Genomic DNA, 17548 nt, shown 5'->3' with positions numbered 1-17548 from the left:
TCCCTTTGCCAGGACGTGCCGCATGTGTATGTTCCATGTAGCTCACTCCAATTGCTTCAGGCCAATGCATGCGCACAAGAGAGAGACTTGGTCATTTGCTCATCCAAACTTGGTGAACATTTCTTCTCCACTCCTCCATTCAGTCATTGTTTGTAAAAATAAGGATTTAATGTATTTTTAACTGACTAAAATTGTAAAATCTCGACCAGATTCTTGAGACGCAAATTGCTAAAGTTTTACACACGTCAGGTTAGCAACTATATATAAAGGGGGAAAATATTCCCCCTCTCGCCCCTGCCCGGACATGTGTTGCAGCATGCTCATGCTGTTCTGCAGGTAAGTGTTCCGTGCAGCCCGACAACATTGGTGACACAGTGCACACATGAGAGAGAGAGAGAGAGAGAGAGAGAGAGATGTTTGAAGGGTAGAGACACAAAGAGAACTGAGATGCTTTGATGATGATGATGAGAGAGAGAGAGAGAGAGAGAGAGAGAGAGATGTTTGAAGGGTAGAGACACACAGAGAACTGAGATGCTTTGATGATGTGATGATGATGAGGAGAGAGAGAGAGAGAGAGATGTGATGCTATGTTGCTGCCGAAACCAGTGGTGCCACCAGAGGCAATGCCCATTGTACTTAAATACTATGTTTCATGTGGAGATGCACACACACACACACACCATTAGTAAGAGTGAATAAAAGGGGGAGGGATTCCCCCTCCCCCCCGACACATGGAAATCTCTAAGCAGTTCGGCCACCTCCGGATGTGTTGCCTGCAACTGTGCGCTGAGAGAGAGGTAGAGACAAGGATTTTGTGAAAAAAGAGAGAGAGGGGGGGCAGGAGGGTCTTCAGGGTCGCACATACCCGCACACGCACGTGTGTGTGTGTGTGTGTGTGTGTGAGAGAGAGAGAGAGAGAGAGAGAGAGAGAGAGAGAGAGAGAGAGAGAGCATTGAGTGCCACAAAAGAGAGAGAGAGAGAGAGAGAGAGGGAGGGGGGACCTGTTGTAACCGTGTGAGAGAGAGGAGATACATGTGTCAGATACATGTGTCAGCTCGCTCGCACTTATCGTGGGCTGCTTTTGCATATCACCTCCCGTAGAGAATCACCCATGCTCAATGACGAGAGAGAGAGAGAGAGAGAGAGAGAGAGAGAGAGAGGAGAGAGAGAGAGAGAGAGATTGGAGTTTGGGCCACCCCAGATATTGGGCCACTCCATTGCTCTACGTTTTCAATTTAAAAACTGCTAGTTGAGAGCAAAGGAAAAGGGGAAATTCCGCTTGAAAATAATGAAAAATATAGTGTAAAAACTTAAAAAAATAGCCTGCAGAGGACGTGGGAGCAACACCACAGGATGGTTGTAAGTAACCAACAAACCGCATACGCAGATCCGGGCAATGCTGATGCAGTGGCGGAAGGGGTTTTGAGGGCGAGCAATGGAGGATGCTGCCAAGCTCTATGCATGCAAGGTAGGTTGGAGGCTAACTATATGGAGCAGAGGGAGTAGTATAGCTACAGGTTGTCACCACCATGGAGGAGAGAGAGAGCTATAGGTGCTCCTGGTAGCACACATTAAAAGCTGGTGTGTCTCTGCAGATGTTCTCTATGTCACAATGTTGTGGTGCTACCTATGCATGTGCTTGCATTCTCTAAGCATACACTGCGCCCACAAAGGTTGGCATGGTAGACATTGTGCAACGGTACGGGCTGTTCTGCACGAGGCTTGAGGATAAGAGGGGCCATGCCGCCTCCGAACGCGGCGCCGTTTTAGTAGTAGTAATAAGAAATGCCATTTAATCTTGGCCAAAACAAAATATATATTGTTTCTTAATTGTCAAAAGTTTTGTGTACCAACGCTTGAAGTGTTTTGTATTAATTTCTTGTCGCTTTTGAAGGTATCTCTACTTTTGGCATTTTCTTTGGCTTCAATCGTGCATCATGGTTGGTCATGGGGTCAAATTATTTGTACTTAATTTTGATTTTATATATTAAAAAAAAGGCCATTTCTTGACTAGTTTGGTTTCGATCAAAACTCCAGAATATGAGGCTTTAATCAATTCTATTATTTTCGTTGTGGATGGTGACTATGGTTAGAACATAGGAGCCAATAGAAAGAGACAAAGTTATATTTGCTCCGTCCCAACTATGATTAAGGGTTTTGAATAAAATGATTGGAAAAAATTAAGCCAATTAAATATACTTTTTCAAAGACATTAATAAGTTAGATTTTTTCTACCTTGATTATGTAAAATCGTTTTTGAGAATGCTTCAAGAAGACTGACGCCACTTGGTAGCATCTCATTGGATGGAGTTAATAACTATTAAAGAATAGAGAGGGCGAAGGATGGTGAGGTAATTTTGGAAAAGGAATGGTAGCCGGGGAGAGAGAGACTCGGGAGAGAGAATCAGGTGATAGGCTTCTGCAGCACGCGCGTAATTTTGGAAAAGGAATGGTAGCCGGGGAGAGAGAGACTCCGTGAGAGAATCAGGTGAGTAGTCTTCTGCAGCACGCGCGCGCGCACTTAAACACATACAGAGCAAATCATGTCTATTGGAGTGCATTGATTGCGGGACATGCCTAACAGGGGCAGGGCCAGGAAGCTCAGGACTGTTTTTCGGAGAGTCGGAGAGAGAGAGAGAGAGAGAAGCAAAGCTTCTTGTTCCGAATCATGTCTATTGGAGTGCATTGATTGCGGGATATGCCTAACAGGAGCGGGGCCAGGAAGCTCTGGACTGTTTTCCGAGAGAGAGAGAGAGAGAGAGAGAGAGAGAGAGAGCTTCCTAGTTGGAATCTTGTCTCTTGAAGTGCATCGACCGCGGGATAAGTCCAACTGGGGCATTTCATGTTGCAGAGAGAGAGAGAGAGAGAGAGAGAGAGAGATAGAAGAATGTTTGTACATTGAGAGTAGCCAAGAAAAGCTACATGGAAATTCAATAGCCCGTCACGAATAGGGATCATTGGGCTCTCTGTGGTGGACCAATCATTGTCTCCGCAGAGAGGGCTATGCATCCAATCACAAACGACACACAAAGGTGACGTTTTGCAGATCGACACCTTGGACGCAGAGTAGGAGGATTCGGCTAGAGAAAGAGGCCGAATGAAGAGGATGACCACTCGAGACCACAAGGAGAAATTGGAGAAAATATAGGAAGGCCGACGAAAAGGGTGTGCCAAAGCCTCAAGGGGAGGAGGGCAAAAATAACAAAGTAGGAGGGGATTTCAGGAGCCCTCCAATGTGGCCGACAGGGGGATCAACGGTCAGCAGGAGAAGCAGGAGCCAGAGCAAAAGCTAGTCTTGCCCGATGACGTTGTTTTGTACAATGTCCTACCATGTGTGGCCCTCCCCCTACATCTATCAATTGCTATGCGTGTCCTGGGCATGGAACTCTTGGATCTACTCCCCTCAAGTAATGTAGAACATCAAGTGGTGAGGAAGGTCCCATGCTCCAACTTATTTGCTAAGGAATTTACCACCTATATTTCCCCCCTCAATCGATGGTTCGATTTTCCCCTTCATCGCTTTCGCCACATTTCCAACGCAATCACAACTGATTCACATCGCTTGTGTTTTTACCTGCGAACAACCGGGGACTATTCTACAAGAAACTTCCTAATAGCATCAGCTGGAGGCCTCATCTGCTACATGGTCTACAATGTGTCACTAGTGCCCGTGCCCTTTCATCAAGGAGATTGGAAGAAGATTACAGATCCATTTGACTTATTCCCAAATGATCAGCTTACCTTACTAGTATACCTACGAACAACCGGGGACTGTCGAAAACTTCTAAATAGCATCAGCTGGAGGCCTCATCTGCTGCATGGTCTACAATGTGTCACAAGTGTCCGTGCCCTTTCATCAAGGAGATTGGAAGAAGATTGCAGATCCATTTGCGTTATTCCCAATGCTGACTTGTTTTTTTATCCTTTCTAGGGAAGTGCTGAAGGTAGGTGTATGCTCTAGGGCTACCACACAAAGTCAGATACATGGGAGTTGTAAAAAGGTTTTTGCTCCGAATTTTCTAAAACACACTAGTAGAGGGTATGCTTGTATGTAAGCTTCAGGTCGAGAATGATTGTTCTCAAGCATGCTGGGGTCAGTTTGCAGCAAGATGGTGGTGTGCCAGAGAGCTTGTTGAACCATACGATGCATATTTTCTTAGTGAGCATGACATCTCCTTTGCTACTGATGGAAGGCATATATGTATGATGGCTGTTGATTATCTAGATGAGTATAAGGAAGGACTTTTATAGTGCTCTCCTTCTCTATGATGTGGAGCATGGATCATGGAGTCAAATTTCATCTTACAAGGGTTGTTCAGGCTTTAATGGCATGCTTCTATTTTCGGCCTACCTCAACATGTCTAGAAGTGAGAGGGAAAGACAAGGCATGGAAGAGAAGCAGTAACCTATTGCAGAATGCATAATGGAGCTAATACAACAAATCTTAATTGTTGGTACAGATTTTGTTTCGAACTAGAATTGCAATGACATTCGATAGGTAGGGCAATTTATTGTTGATTATGAATGTTGTTTTTTGTTTGACTATGAAATGTTCTACCTACTTGAGTTAGAGAGGAAGCAAAGGCATGGAAGTGAGCACTAGCATATTCCAGAATGCATGGTGGAGCAATAACTTATTGTAGTATGCATGGAAGAGTGCTTGTGTATTTCAATATGACATCATGACATGTGCCCCATATAGATTCTCATTATCTGGCCAACTCTGTTGGGGCTTCATCTGGCACTATTTCTGTTCCTTTTGATCCACCATGTTCATATCGGTAATCGCCTTCATAGACGTGGGTTTGTGGAGTCAAAGTACTTGCATGCTTTTGGTACTATTTATGCCAAGTGTGTAGAGCTTCATAATGTACACATTTAGATGATAAGTAGTATCCCTTGAACTACATTACTAGCAGCCTATGCCTATGTGGGAATGGGGAACAATGTTGAGAGAGAGAGAGAGAGAGAGAGAGAGAGATTAATCAACAAACCTTTCTGTTCAAATTCTTGTCTCCTGGAGTGCATTGATTGCGGGATATGCCCAACAGGAGTAGGGCTAGGAAGCTATGGACTATTTTTTGTTGCAACAAGAGAGAGAGAGAGAGAGAGAGAGAGAGAGAGAGAAAATCAACACGGTTGAATCAACTTCCTGTCCAAAATCTTGTCTCTTGGAGTGCATTGCTTGTGGGATATACCCAAGTTTGGGCAGGGCCAGAAATCTCTGGACTGTTTTCAACAGATGCGATGAGAGAACCTCAAGGCTCCAGATATAATCACCTACATGTGCATCTTGAAGGCATCTCGCATCATGCAAGGTGCTGGTATGGGCAAAAGAGTTCACGATGATCTTATTAGCAGCTTCCACCCCACAGGATGGTGCATGCCTCCCTGAAGAGACCACAACTGCAAATGCATGTTGTGCAATATCAATGTACTGATCCAAAACCCCATCTTGCTAATGTCCTCTCTTGGAATACCTTGACTTCCCATAATAACTATGGTAAAGAAGCTCTAGAATGTTTGCAACCGATGCAAATTGAGGGCCTCTCCCCTGATGCAATCACATACGCATGCATCTTGAAAAACTGGGACTCGATGTAAGATGTTGATATGGGCATAAAAAATTCACATTGATATTGTTAGTCATGGGTTGTTGAAAAAGATGTCATGCTTGGCAATGCCTTGGTTAACATGTTTGCTAGATGTCGTGCAATTTGGAGAGCACCAAAACCTCTCAAAATACTCCTTGTCCTGAGCAGGGACTCTTGGAATGCACTGCTTGTAGGATTTTCGCCATAGCGACAAGGCCAGAAAGCTCTAGACCGTTTTTGGTAGATGCGGAGCAATGGCCTCTCTCTTGATTGTGGGATTTGCTCCCAAGGACAATGCCAGAAAGCTCTAGGCCGTTTTTTGCAAATGTAAGGCGAGGGGCTCTTGCAAAAAGATAGCATACTTGAGGACTCTTGGAGAAAGATAGCCTGCTTGGCTATGATTTGATCAATATGTATGCCACATGAGGTGCCACATGAGGTGCTCAACATATTATGAGTTAGTGTATGTGTATGAATGCCACATGAGGTGCCCAAAATATTGCGATTTTGTGTATGTGTGTGAGCTTATAGACGGACAATTCGGTAGATTCAACCTACCCTAGGACCACGAACATTAAAAGTAGTGTAGGTAATGGTAGGCATGATAGAAAAAGTGAATGTGACAGACAACATGTTGGTAGAAGTTGCAGAAGGGATGATGATGACATAACACATACTAGCTGGAAGGTGATAGAACAATGCAAGGAAGGTCTAACAATGATCCATCCAAGATTGTGTTTCGATGCAGCGACGGGTATCAAAGGTAAATTTGTATTCTGTGTTTTGATTACCTCTATGTGATCTCAAGCTCTTAGATTACATCATGTACATATTAAACCAACCATTTTTATTGAAAAGATTTTAGATAAAGGTGACAAAGACTTGTTGTCCTCAACAAAAGGACATGCGGACAATACACCACGACCTGGCAATGTGAAAAGATACATGTTTTATAAAACATCGGTAATGAGTTCTTCCTTGTACAACTACAATATTTTTTCATTAAAAAATCCTTCCAATATCAAAGAAGCATAAAATCCCCCTTCAACACTGGAGGAGATAAAAGTGACGAGAAAATGGACACGTCCCTACGGTTTTATTATAAATGTGGAGAACGGTTGCCAAACTCCACACCATACATATGTATGGTTTCTCTTTTTCTTTTTGGGCACAAACATTGCAATGCACAAAAGCATCTCTCTCAATCTTTATTGTTATCTAATATATTTCACCTCCATGCATCTTTTAATGCACAATATTCTTTGTGATGCGAGGTCACAGAGTTTTGGGCGGAATCTTTGAGGAGAGATGCTATGGAGCCATCACCAAAAGCTACACCTTGCGGTAAAATCCATACTATTATCACTTCTTTCCATGTACATAGTGAAGCAATCAAGGCATACTAGTTTTATGTTATCTTGAATTTGGAAGGAGCTTTTTACTGCAATGGATAACTTTGAAAACATCGAGGAAACCAAAGCAAAAAGAGTTACCAATTTTAGCTTTGCTTTGACTCGGAGTTGATAAACACGGTTTAGGTACACACACACACACACACCATAACAAATAAACAATAACAATAACAAACTTCCTCCATAGTTCCTATCTCACTTTTGAATAGAAAAAATAAACATGGTGATTACCTTGAGGGCCTTGTTAAATGTTGTTCCTGGTAGGTTAATGGGGATTGAAGCAACACCATCTAAAAGCAGGAAGAAATCTTGCATGAGTGCTGCGGTGATCGGGTCATCATGCTCCAACCCGAGAAAGTATTTCACAGAGTAGGTAAATGCCCACTGCACAATATAGATGCACCAATAAAGAAGCAAAAAATCAATGTGAACTCACAAATTTTTCGCAGAAAAGCTTCAGGTGTACATGAACAATGAAGATTTCAGAATTTTTCAGCAAGAGACTTCCTTTTCAATGTTTTTCATACAATGCATATCTTCGAGGCTATGGCTTACGGCTTGAGAGGCACCGCATACAATGGACCACCGGGCCACGGCCCTGCCCCAATGTATGTAGGTATGCAGTGCCTCTCAAAGATCCTGTTTTTGAGGTAAGTCACAATGTGGGAATTATTGTGAGACTCTGTTCGAAACTGCAATTAGAAAAAAACAGTGTAGTACCTCTCTGCATTGTTGCTGGGCCTCCACAACAGCTGGAGACGAGGGCCCTTGATGCCAGGACCTGAGGCATGCCAAGTAATGCTCTTGCACAGCATCCAGATGCTGCCGTTGGATGGCATTGGAGTTCACACTCAGGTTTGCGAGCTCGCGAAACGCACGATGGCTGGCACCTTGTAGGCAAACTGTGGGTCCCAAGAGTTTGGTGATGAAATGTGGAAGGTAGACCTTCACCAGCTTATCCTCATTGGCTAGAAGAAATTTGGAGAGCTCGGGGTCCATGGACACAACAGTTGGGCGTCCAAGCAGATGGGTCTTGAAAACTGTCCCGTATCTGATACACGAGGGTGTTAGTTTGCATATGTGTGTGCGCGCGCGCACAAGAGAGATAGAGAGAGAGAGAGAGAGAGAGAGAGAGAGAGAGAGAGAAGAGTGAGACGTCATGGCCAAACAATTCCACAAGACTCGACGAGTCTTGAACCCAAGACGTCGTTTTCCGCTAGACGCGAGAAAAAGAGAGAGAGAGAGAGAGAGAGAGAGATAGAGAGTATAGACGTACCTGCGAAGCCGGGACGAGAGAAAGGCTGCGGGGTGCCAATGGGCCCTTGCTGAAGAGGAAGTGAAGAGTCTCGCCCAGCAGAGGCAACCCCACGCTTCCGGGGGGGAGCTTGCCAGCCTTGTGCTTGCTGTACGATCCCAAGTGCCAAGCGTAAAGCAAGCTAGCGCAGCACAGCAGCGCTCCCACAAAGGGAAAGCCTAGCTGGACAGCAAGCCGCAGCAGTGGTTGCCATGCAGAGAAGCGGACATCAACTAGGGTGTCCATCGCCAACTTGCCAACGTCGAAGTGCGAAGGTGGATCCCCTCCTTTTATGGACCCGTCCCGGATCGGTGCATCACCCCTTCCAACTTCCAACTTTATTACGCTGTGCAGTACGGCCTTAGCCTAGGGTAGTCTGTATTCCTACTCCATTAATGTATATTGCCCATTTATGCCAGGGACGCAAAATGTAGTGCCTCAGTTCACCCCCCCTTGTTGCTTCACTACATTTCCACACAGGTAGAGTAGACTTCAATTTTATTCACTTGTCACAACTCACGAGCCTAATAGTATGGCAGTCACGCGTGGAACTTTTTGATTGAGTCCATGAAATTGTGCCACCAAATGCTTGGGGAGTAGTGCCTTTGGCTACCCCCTACCACAAGAAGTTTTGGACAAATTCTCACAATAATCCCCACATTGTGGCTTACCTCAACATCATGAACTTCTATGAGGGAGGCACCGCATACCTGGCTAGGTACGATTGGGGGCTGGGGAGCGCCGACCTGGACGTGGGGGGGCTAGGCATGCGGTGCCTCTCGAGAAAAAGTTCATGATGTTATGCATTGTATGAAAAACATTGAAAAAGACTCTCTTTTCCTGCATGAGAAAATTTCTAAATCTTCTTGTGTACCAATCCCAATCCAAACTTATTAGCAAAACAATGTTTGCATAGTTAGTAAAAGTATAGATGTATGTCTCAAGAACAAAAGAACTAGTCTTGCTTGGTTGGCCTTGTCATAGTAGTTAACAGTATGTGAACCACATGTTGTTGCGGTTTGAAAGACACATCACCTCTATTCTCATAGGGCTATCTTCTCTTCCAAGTGGAACACTATCAATACTCTCTTCTTACATATATAATCTATTGAATTTTTTAAAGTGATGCATAACACAATCTCTTGACATATTTTAACAAGCATCAATATATCTAAGATGTTGCAAAGCATTCTTTGATACCAAACTTGGGAGCTTCTCATAGACATTATTTTTCATGAGGTGCTAGCCCTTGTTCAACAAACTTAGGAGAGCTCCACTGTGTGTGTGTGTGTGTGTGTGTGAGACCCGCATGTTGTTTGCGGTCCGAAAGACACATCACCTCTATTCTCATAGGGCTATCTTCTCTTCCGTGTGGAACACTATCAATACTCTCTTCTTACGTGTATAATCTATTGAATTTTTAAAGTGATGCATAACACAATCTCTTGACATATTTTAACAAGCATCAATATATCTACATGTTGCAAAGCATTCTTTGATACCAAACTTGGGAGCTTCTCATAGACATTATTTTTCATGAGGTGCTAGCCTTTGTTCAACAAACTTAGGAGAGCTCCACTATGTGTGTTGTGTGTGTGTGTGTGTGTGTGTTGTGTGTGTGTGTGTGTGTGTGGTGTGAGAGAGAGAGAGAGAGAGAGAGAGAGAAAGAGAGAGATTCCTCTTTTGGCCTACCTTGGTCTAGCAATGCTACCAAGGTTGATTATACAAATCAGATAAGTGCATGGTGTGAAAATATGAAAGCTAACTTATCTAAGTGAAGTCAATGTTATCATAAAACTTTGTTTGAATGGAGTGGGTCCTACAATTGATTTCATGGATGGGAACACTATTGGATTCAATGTCTGTGCTCCACTCTGTTACTTGTTTCTATCCTTGCATCTTTCTTGTGAGCAATGCATGGTGGTAGTGCACATCATAATTGTTGGGGTATAAAGCCCAATGTGGTCGCCCAGGTAAGTGGGCGGGCCGCCAGGTATGTACACATATTCTTTTGTAAAAACCTAATAAGAACTCACTATATATGCTCTACACATTACAGTAGAGCGAGTTCACCATATCGTCGTGCTCTTCTTTTCGCACTCTCTCTCGCGTCGCACTTCCGCTCGTACTCCTTCAACTGGTATCAAAGCTCAGATCGAGGCTCGGGGCAGCACTGCAGGAGGATAGAGCCACCAGCTCAGATTGGAGTGAAATTCGACAGGCGAAGACACGGCCCCAAATCTCGTGGGATAAGCCCGAAGGGCTTGGTGTTGTCAGAATTTCATTCTAAGGTCATCTCGCCACCGTTCGGCTTCGACAAAGGTCTGCGCAGGCCATTTTCAACTACGTGGTCTCGACGGGTGCAGATTCGACTCTGCAAATTTGGGGTTTTCGGCCTACGACTGCAGGTGCTGAGGATATCGACACTCCCAGAGTGTTGATTTGTGGCTGTCTACACATCGAAGGACGGCTCACAGTTCTTGGAGGCGTGTCACATACGACACGGGTGCATCTACACACAGTCTGTAGGCAACATCCACTAGTTCATCAGGTAGCTTGTGTTTGCTGCTTGATATTCCAGATTTCATCCTGACATTGCAGGTACTTTCACATGGGATGTATTGTCAGAGATGATGGATGTCTGTTGAGGGTTTGTTGGCTGTGAGTCACGCAGCAAACAATCGCCGCAGCGGTTACAACATACAGTGGGAAATTTGTGGATGTATGACTTTGTGGGAAGTCTATGTATTGTCAGATTTACTGCAGCCTTTGTTGAGGGTCAAGTGAGGTTTTATTGAGCTGGGGGATTCTCGAATGTTGAGATCCTTTCGGTGATACAGGTCTTGGAGCGATCCCTCGAGCACCCTTAGATAGGCAGCTAGGATGTATTGACTATGAGTTAGACAGTTGGGATTGCATCTTTGCTTTACTGCCGTTGAGGCATTATCGCAGTCTATGCTTACAGGACAGTGACAGGACAGTCAGAGACAGTACACATGCAGGATAGGTTCACCCACAGCTTACAGTGTCAGAGAGATAGTGTTTTTTGAGCTCTTTTTGGTCTGTTTTTGAGTACACCTGAGCCATTTTACAAAGGAGACTCTGCCGAAATTTATGCAGAATCTGAAGCTTTCTTGGTTCATTTGACAGGTTGATATTGGTTCAGAGGTCAGTTTACAGGGGAAACTCTGCCGAATTTTTCCCAGGAAAGTAAACTACTGTGAAGCGTAGCTATGGCTGGATCACAGGACACTGCTCTTTATAATATCAAGAAGCTGGATGGAACCAATTTCCCATTGTGGAAGAAGCAAATTTGGCACATGTTGGTACAAAAGAAGCAGATAAAACCTATAAAGCTCAAGGGGATAAAACCAGAAGATATGGACGAAGATGAATGGAGCGAAATGGATGAATTGGCACTTTCTACCATTATGCTGACTTTGGCAGAAAGCGTTTACTTCAATGTAGCAGACGAGATGTCGGCTTATCAAGCATGGTTAAAGCTGAGTGATCTTTATGAGAAGCAGAGTGCAGCTTCACAGGTATATTGGCTTAAGAAGCTTGTTGACTTGAAGATGAAAGAAGGGACACCTATGTCCAATCATCTGAATGAATTCAACACAATCTATAGTCAGTTGTCAACTCAAGGTGTCAAGTTTGATGAACCTGTTAGAGCTATGTTCCTGTTGATCACATTGCCGAAGAGTTGGGACACTTTTCGCACAGCTTTGAGTAATTGTGCACCTCCAGATGGTTTGAACATAGCAGGTGTAGAAGGAATTCTTCTTACTGAAGAAACCAATAGAAAGACAATGGACAAAGGCAAAGGATCAGCCTTAGTTGTCAGGGGAAGGACCAAAGAAAAGTACAAACGTGGAAAGAGGAATCAGTCTCGTAGCAAGTCCCGCAGTGCTAAAGGCAAGAGTGACATAGAATGCTACCATTGTGGCAAGAAGGGTCACATGAAAAGAGACTGCAGAGAATGGAAAGCATAAAAAAGGCAAAGAGAAAGCTGAAGACCATGGTGAGAAGAACAAGTCCTCAGTGAAGATTCAAGAAATAAATGTGACAAACACTGTTGCAGAGGATGACAGTCTAGTGTCAGGAGACATCTACTTCTTGAAGAATACAATGGACTCAGCTCTTCTTACAGCATCTGATGGAAATGCACTGAGTGACTGGATTATAGACTCAGGGGCATCACTTCATGTGTCTCCAAACAAGGAGTGGTTTACCTCTTATGTGACCACTAAAGATCATGTTTGGCTAGGCAATGGGCAGTTATGTGAGATCTTAGGTGTTGGAGATGTTCAATTGAAGTTTCAGAATGGCTCTTCTTTCACGCTGAAAAATGTGAGACATGTTCCCGCAATTACAAAGAGCTTGATCAGCACAGGTTTACCTGATGATGCTGGCTACGTCACCACTTTTGGACAGATCATGTGGAAGATATCCAAGGGTTCTATGACAGTAGCACATGGAGTAAAGTCTGGAGGACTTTACATGATTTATGTATCAAATGTCTCTAAAAATGTAATCAATGTAACCGAGCAGCCGAATGTTTCTTTGTGGCATAGCCAGTTAGGACATATGTCCAAGAAGGGAATGGAAATCTTGTCTCGTTTTGGTTATTTGCCTGGCTTTTCATTTAATGATTTTGAATTCTGTGAACATTGTCTGTATGGTAAGCAAACACAACAGCCACATAAGCATAGAAGCAGTAGAAGAGATATACAGTTGGCACTTGTTCATAGTGATTTGTGTGGACCTATGCCTAACCTATCTCTAGGGGGAGCTTCTTACTTTATGACATTTATAGATGATTACTCGAGGAAAGTATGGGTTTACTTTCTCAAGCACAAGGATGAAGCGTTTAGTGTTTTCAAAACGTTTGTGACACTTGTGGAGAATCAGAGTGGCAAGAAGCTTAAATGCTTACGGACTGACAATGGTGGAGAGTATGTTTCAAAGGCCTTTCAGGACTTTTGTGAGTCAAAAGGTATAAAACGTGAACTTACTGCTCCTTACAATTCTCCTCAAAATGGTGTTGCTGAGAGGATGAATAGGACCATACAAGAGAAGGTCAGAAGTATGTTGTCTAATGCACAGCTGCCAAATGGGTTTTGGGCTGAAGCTGTATCAACAGCTGTTCATCTTGTAAATAGATCTCCTAGCAAGGTTTTGCAGAAGGATTTAGTGCCAGAGATGGTATGGTCAAGCAAAATGCCCTCATACAAGCATCTCAGAGTCTTTGGCTGTGAGGCATATACTCATGTTCCAAAGGAATTCAGGAACAAACTTGAGCCAAAGAGTAGAAAGTGCATCTTTCTAGGCTATGGTAATTCTGGTGAGATGGGGTACAGATTTGGGATCCCGAATCCAGAAAGGTTTTCCGCAGCAATGATGTTCACTTTAATGAATCCAAATATCATTCTAAACCAGAGAGGGTTGAGGAGATTAGAGGAGTTGTCTTCCAAGAAGATGGACCTACACGTGCAAGACAAAATGTCAGGGCTCAAGAGGAGCAAGGACAGGATAGAGTGGAACCACAGGTTGTGGCTGAGCCTGAGCCACCTATTGTGCGTAGATCTGGACGTGTCACGCGACCTCCTGATAGGTTTGTTCCATCTATGAACTATGTCATGTTGACTGATTGCAATGAGCCTTCATGTTACAAGGAAGCAGTGCAAATGAAGGACTCCGGGAATTGGCAATTGGCCATGCAGTCAGAGATGACAGCTCTGCATAAAAACAAGACATGGAAGCTAGTTAAATTACCACAGGGTAAAAAGGCTCTACCTTGTAAATGGGTTTACAGGTATAAGATCACCGCTCATGATAGTCAGCCAAAGTACAAAGCAAGGCTTGTTGCCAAGGGCTTTAAGCAAGAACAAGGCATTGACTTTGATGAAGTCTTCTCTCCGGTGGTCAAGATGACTACATTGAGATGCTTTCTTGCATTGGTTGCCATATTAGATTTGGTGTTGCACCAAATGGATGTCAAGACAGCGTTCTTGCATGGTGATTTAGATGTGGAAATTTACATGCAGCAGCTAGAAGGGTTTGTTGAGAAAGGCAAGGAAGATTGGGTATGCCAGTTGTTAAAGAGTCTTTATGGCTTAAAACAATCACCGAGGGCATGGTACCATAAATTCCACAAGTTTATGCTTTCTCAAGGCTACAAACGTAGTGAGTTCGATCACTGTCTATATACAAAGAAGGCTAAGGATGGCAGTTGGCTGATCCTTATTTTGTATGTGGATGACATGTTGATTGCTGGCAAGCACTTGGAAGAAATTTCAGCTTTGAAGTCAAAGATGGCAAAATCGTTTGACATGAAAGACATGGGTGAGGCAAGTCATATACTTGGTATGCACATTGAGAGAGACAGATCAAAGAAGTTGATTTTGTTATCTCAAATAGAGTATATTGACAAGGTTTTGCAACGTTTCAATATGGAGAAGGGAAAGGCATTGAGTGTTTCATTGCCACCATATGTGAAACTTAGCAAACAAGATTGTCTTGTGTCTGAGGAAGAACAGGCTGAAATGGATAAGATTCCATATGCGTCTGCAGTGGGTAGTTTGATGTATGCAATGATTGCTACTCGCCCAGACATTGCATTTGCAGTGGGAGTAGTAAGTCGATACATGTCAAACCCAGGCAAGAAACATTGGGAGGCAGTGAAAGGAATATTGAGATACCTGAAAGCTACAAAGAGTATGCGTATATGCTATGGGAGTTAGGAGCTAAGTGTAAAGGGTTTTACAGACTCAGATTATGCAGGTGACTTAGACAACCGAAGGTCTACGTCAGGGTATGTCTTTACATTGGCTGGTGGAGCAGTATCATGGCGTTCTAGATTACAAGATTGTGTTACTCAGTCTACTACAGAGGCTGAATATGTTGCAGCATCAGAGGCATGCAAAGAATCAATTTGGCTTAATCGACTAGTAACAGATTTGGGAATCAAAGAAGAGATGCTTGTGTTATATTGTGATAGTCAAAGTGCTATACAATTGGTTCGCAATCCAGTTTATCACTCAAAGTCAAAGCATGTGGATGTGAAGTATCATTTCATCAGGGAAATGCTCGAGGATAAGCAACTTCATCTTGTCAAAGTTCACACCACAGAAAATCCTGCTGATCTACTTACAAAAGGACTTCCCTCAGAGAGCTTTGCGCATTTTTGCAAGCAGTAAGGTGTAGGGTAGTACATCACTTCTCTACATCTCTTGTATATTAGCTTGTATAGTAGCTTCTCTCACACTTAAAGTACCACATTGGACTTTAAGTGGGAGGTTGTTGGGGTATAAATCCCAATGTGGTCGCCCAGGTAAGTGGGCGGGCCGCCAAGTATGTACACATATTCTTTTGTAAAAACCTAATAAGAACTCACTATGCTCTACACATTACAGTAGAGCGAGTTCACCATATCGTCGTGCTCTTCTTCTCGCACTCTCTCTCGCGTCGCACTTCCGCTCGTACTCCTTCAATAATCTCCTATATAGTAGGAAATATGTATTTTCCTTCGTCTACCCAAGGTTGAGAAAAGTGCTACCAAATCTTGAAGTACAAATTAGGTAAGTCACCAAGTTTTTTAAGATGAAGACCCATAACTGCTATATTGTGCAATCAAAAAACTTTTCATGTCTAAGAGTGGAGCTGTGAAAAGATTAGGACTCATAGTTTCCAATATACTAGGAGAACTTCAAGCTTCAAAGAGACGAGTCTGCATTCTTTTAAGATCAAGAATGTGATTGACCCTTCCATCCATGCTTCTCTCTAGATGTCGCAATTGCTTGCATCTATATCTATGTTTTGTGCGTAAGCATGATAATAGTCTACATAAACTAATCACAATGATGCATAAACAACTTAGTACGATAAGGTGCACACTTTTTATTCATGTGCACTTTTACATCATTTTCACCTTAAATAGGAATACAAATGAAAGCAAAATAAGGTTTCTTATTTGTTTATTTTTGTAGGAGTTTTGGCCATTATGCTAAGCTAAAGGACGTGGTCCAAAATCATGCCATTGATGTCTCTATCCCTCTCTCCCCAACTATTGATGTCTCTATCCCTCTCTCCAAAAATGATTCATGCCATTGATGTCTCTATCCCTCTCTCCCCAACTATTCCCTTACGTACAATCTATACCATGCTAACCATTTGGCCTAGATCCTACTCCCTTAAATGTGAGACTAGATATTGAGACAATGTAGGAGAGCCTCTTTTTGTATATACATTATGTCTCTTGAAAACTTGAGAGTATGAGCATCATACTCTACTGGAGTGCTCAGCTTTTGATCACATCAAACTTACGTTTTTGACATTCTAGAAAAGCAAGTTTGATCACATTAAACTTAATGAATTCCTACATTCTAGCTCGGGCCACCGTATACATTCCTTTCTCTCCCAAAAAAAATCATGCATTGAATTTGTCAATTTCCACCATTGTATCCATAGTCTTAAAGCTCGCTACATGTTGTATTTGGTCCCATAGGTCAATCTAACCTTTAAGGATGACTCTCTCTCTCTCTCTCTCTCTCTCTCTCTCTCTCTCTCTCTCTCTCTCTCTCTCTCTCTCTCTCTCTCTCTCTCGGAAGTGAGATGGGAAGAACGGTTGCTCCCAATTCCCAATCTTGCTTGCACACCTGCTTGTCAACCATTCACCATCTCTTCCAATTTTCCAAGTACACACACACACACCTAAACTATCACACACGCACACACACACACACACACACACACACACACACACAGAGAATAAATTGACAAGGAAAGAGTGTAAGAGAGTGTAAGAGGGATTGTAAGAGATGTAGACATAATCATGGAGTACACAAAGTAACAGAGCATAGCATAAGAGAGAGGGAAGAAAAAAATCTCGGTATCTACACAAGAAAGGCCTAAAAATTTTACCCCAAACTCCACGATGCCTCTTGTGGAATTTAGTATTTGATATTTGATATTATTGTTGGTGCCAAAAAGGGGAGGCCCCTCTTTTACACCTGAGTCCCACTTTAGTTATGAGTGGAACACATTACTTACTGCATGGCTCTCTTAGGGTGAGTTCTCACAGTCTAATTCACAAAGCACTCATAGTGGATTATTGAAAAAAATTAAAATACTGTGCAAGAATAAAATGATCGAGAGAATTATTATTTGTCGGCACCTCCTTCTCAACTCCCAGAATTCCAATGTATAAATCACCAAGCACTCATTGTTATTAAAATCAAATAGAC

At 43.0% G+C, this 17548-nt stretch overlaps 1 pseudogene across 1 annotated transcript in view; it reads right to left on the bottom strand.

Annotated features, from left to right (window-relative positions):
* LOC147431398 (cytochrome P450 724B1-like) overlaps positions 1-8592 on the bottom strand; it is a 50635-nt pseudogene extending 42043 nt beyond the window's left edge. Inside the window, exons 1-3 of the transcript XR_015185757.1 lie at positions 8283-8592; positions 7727-8057; positions 7238-7390 (exon numbers count right to left, since the gene is read on the bottom strand). The product of XR_015185757.1 is annotated as a cytochrome P450 724B1-like (transcript). The remainder of the gene's footprint in view (positions 1-7237; positions 7391-7726; positions 8058-8282) is intronic.
* Positions 8593-17548: the final 8956 nt, after the last annotated feature.

The sequence above is a fragment of the Adiantum capillus-veneris genome, chromosome 21 (genome assembly GCF_014529385.1).
Source record: "Adiantum capillus-veneris isolate H3 chromosome 21, ASM1452938v2, whole genome shotgun sequence".
Lineage (NCBI taxonomy): Eukaryota > Viridiplantae > Streptophyta > Polypodiopsida > Polypodiales > Pteridaceae > Adiantum > Adiantum capillus-veneris.
The sequence above is the reverse complement of the archived record's forward strand: the minus strand, read 5'-3'. Positions and strand labels throughout refer to the sequence as shown.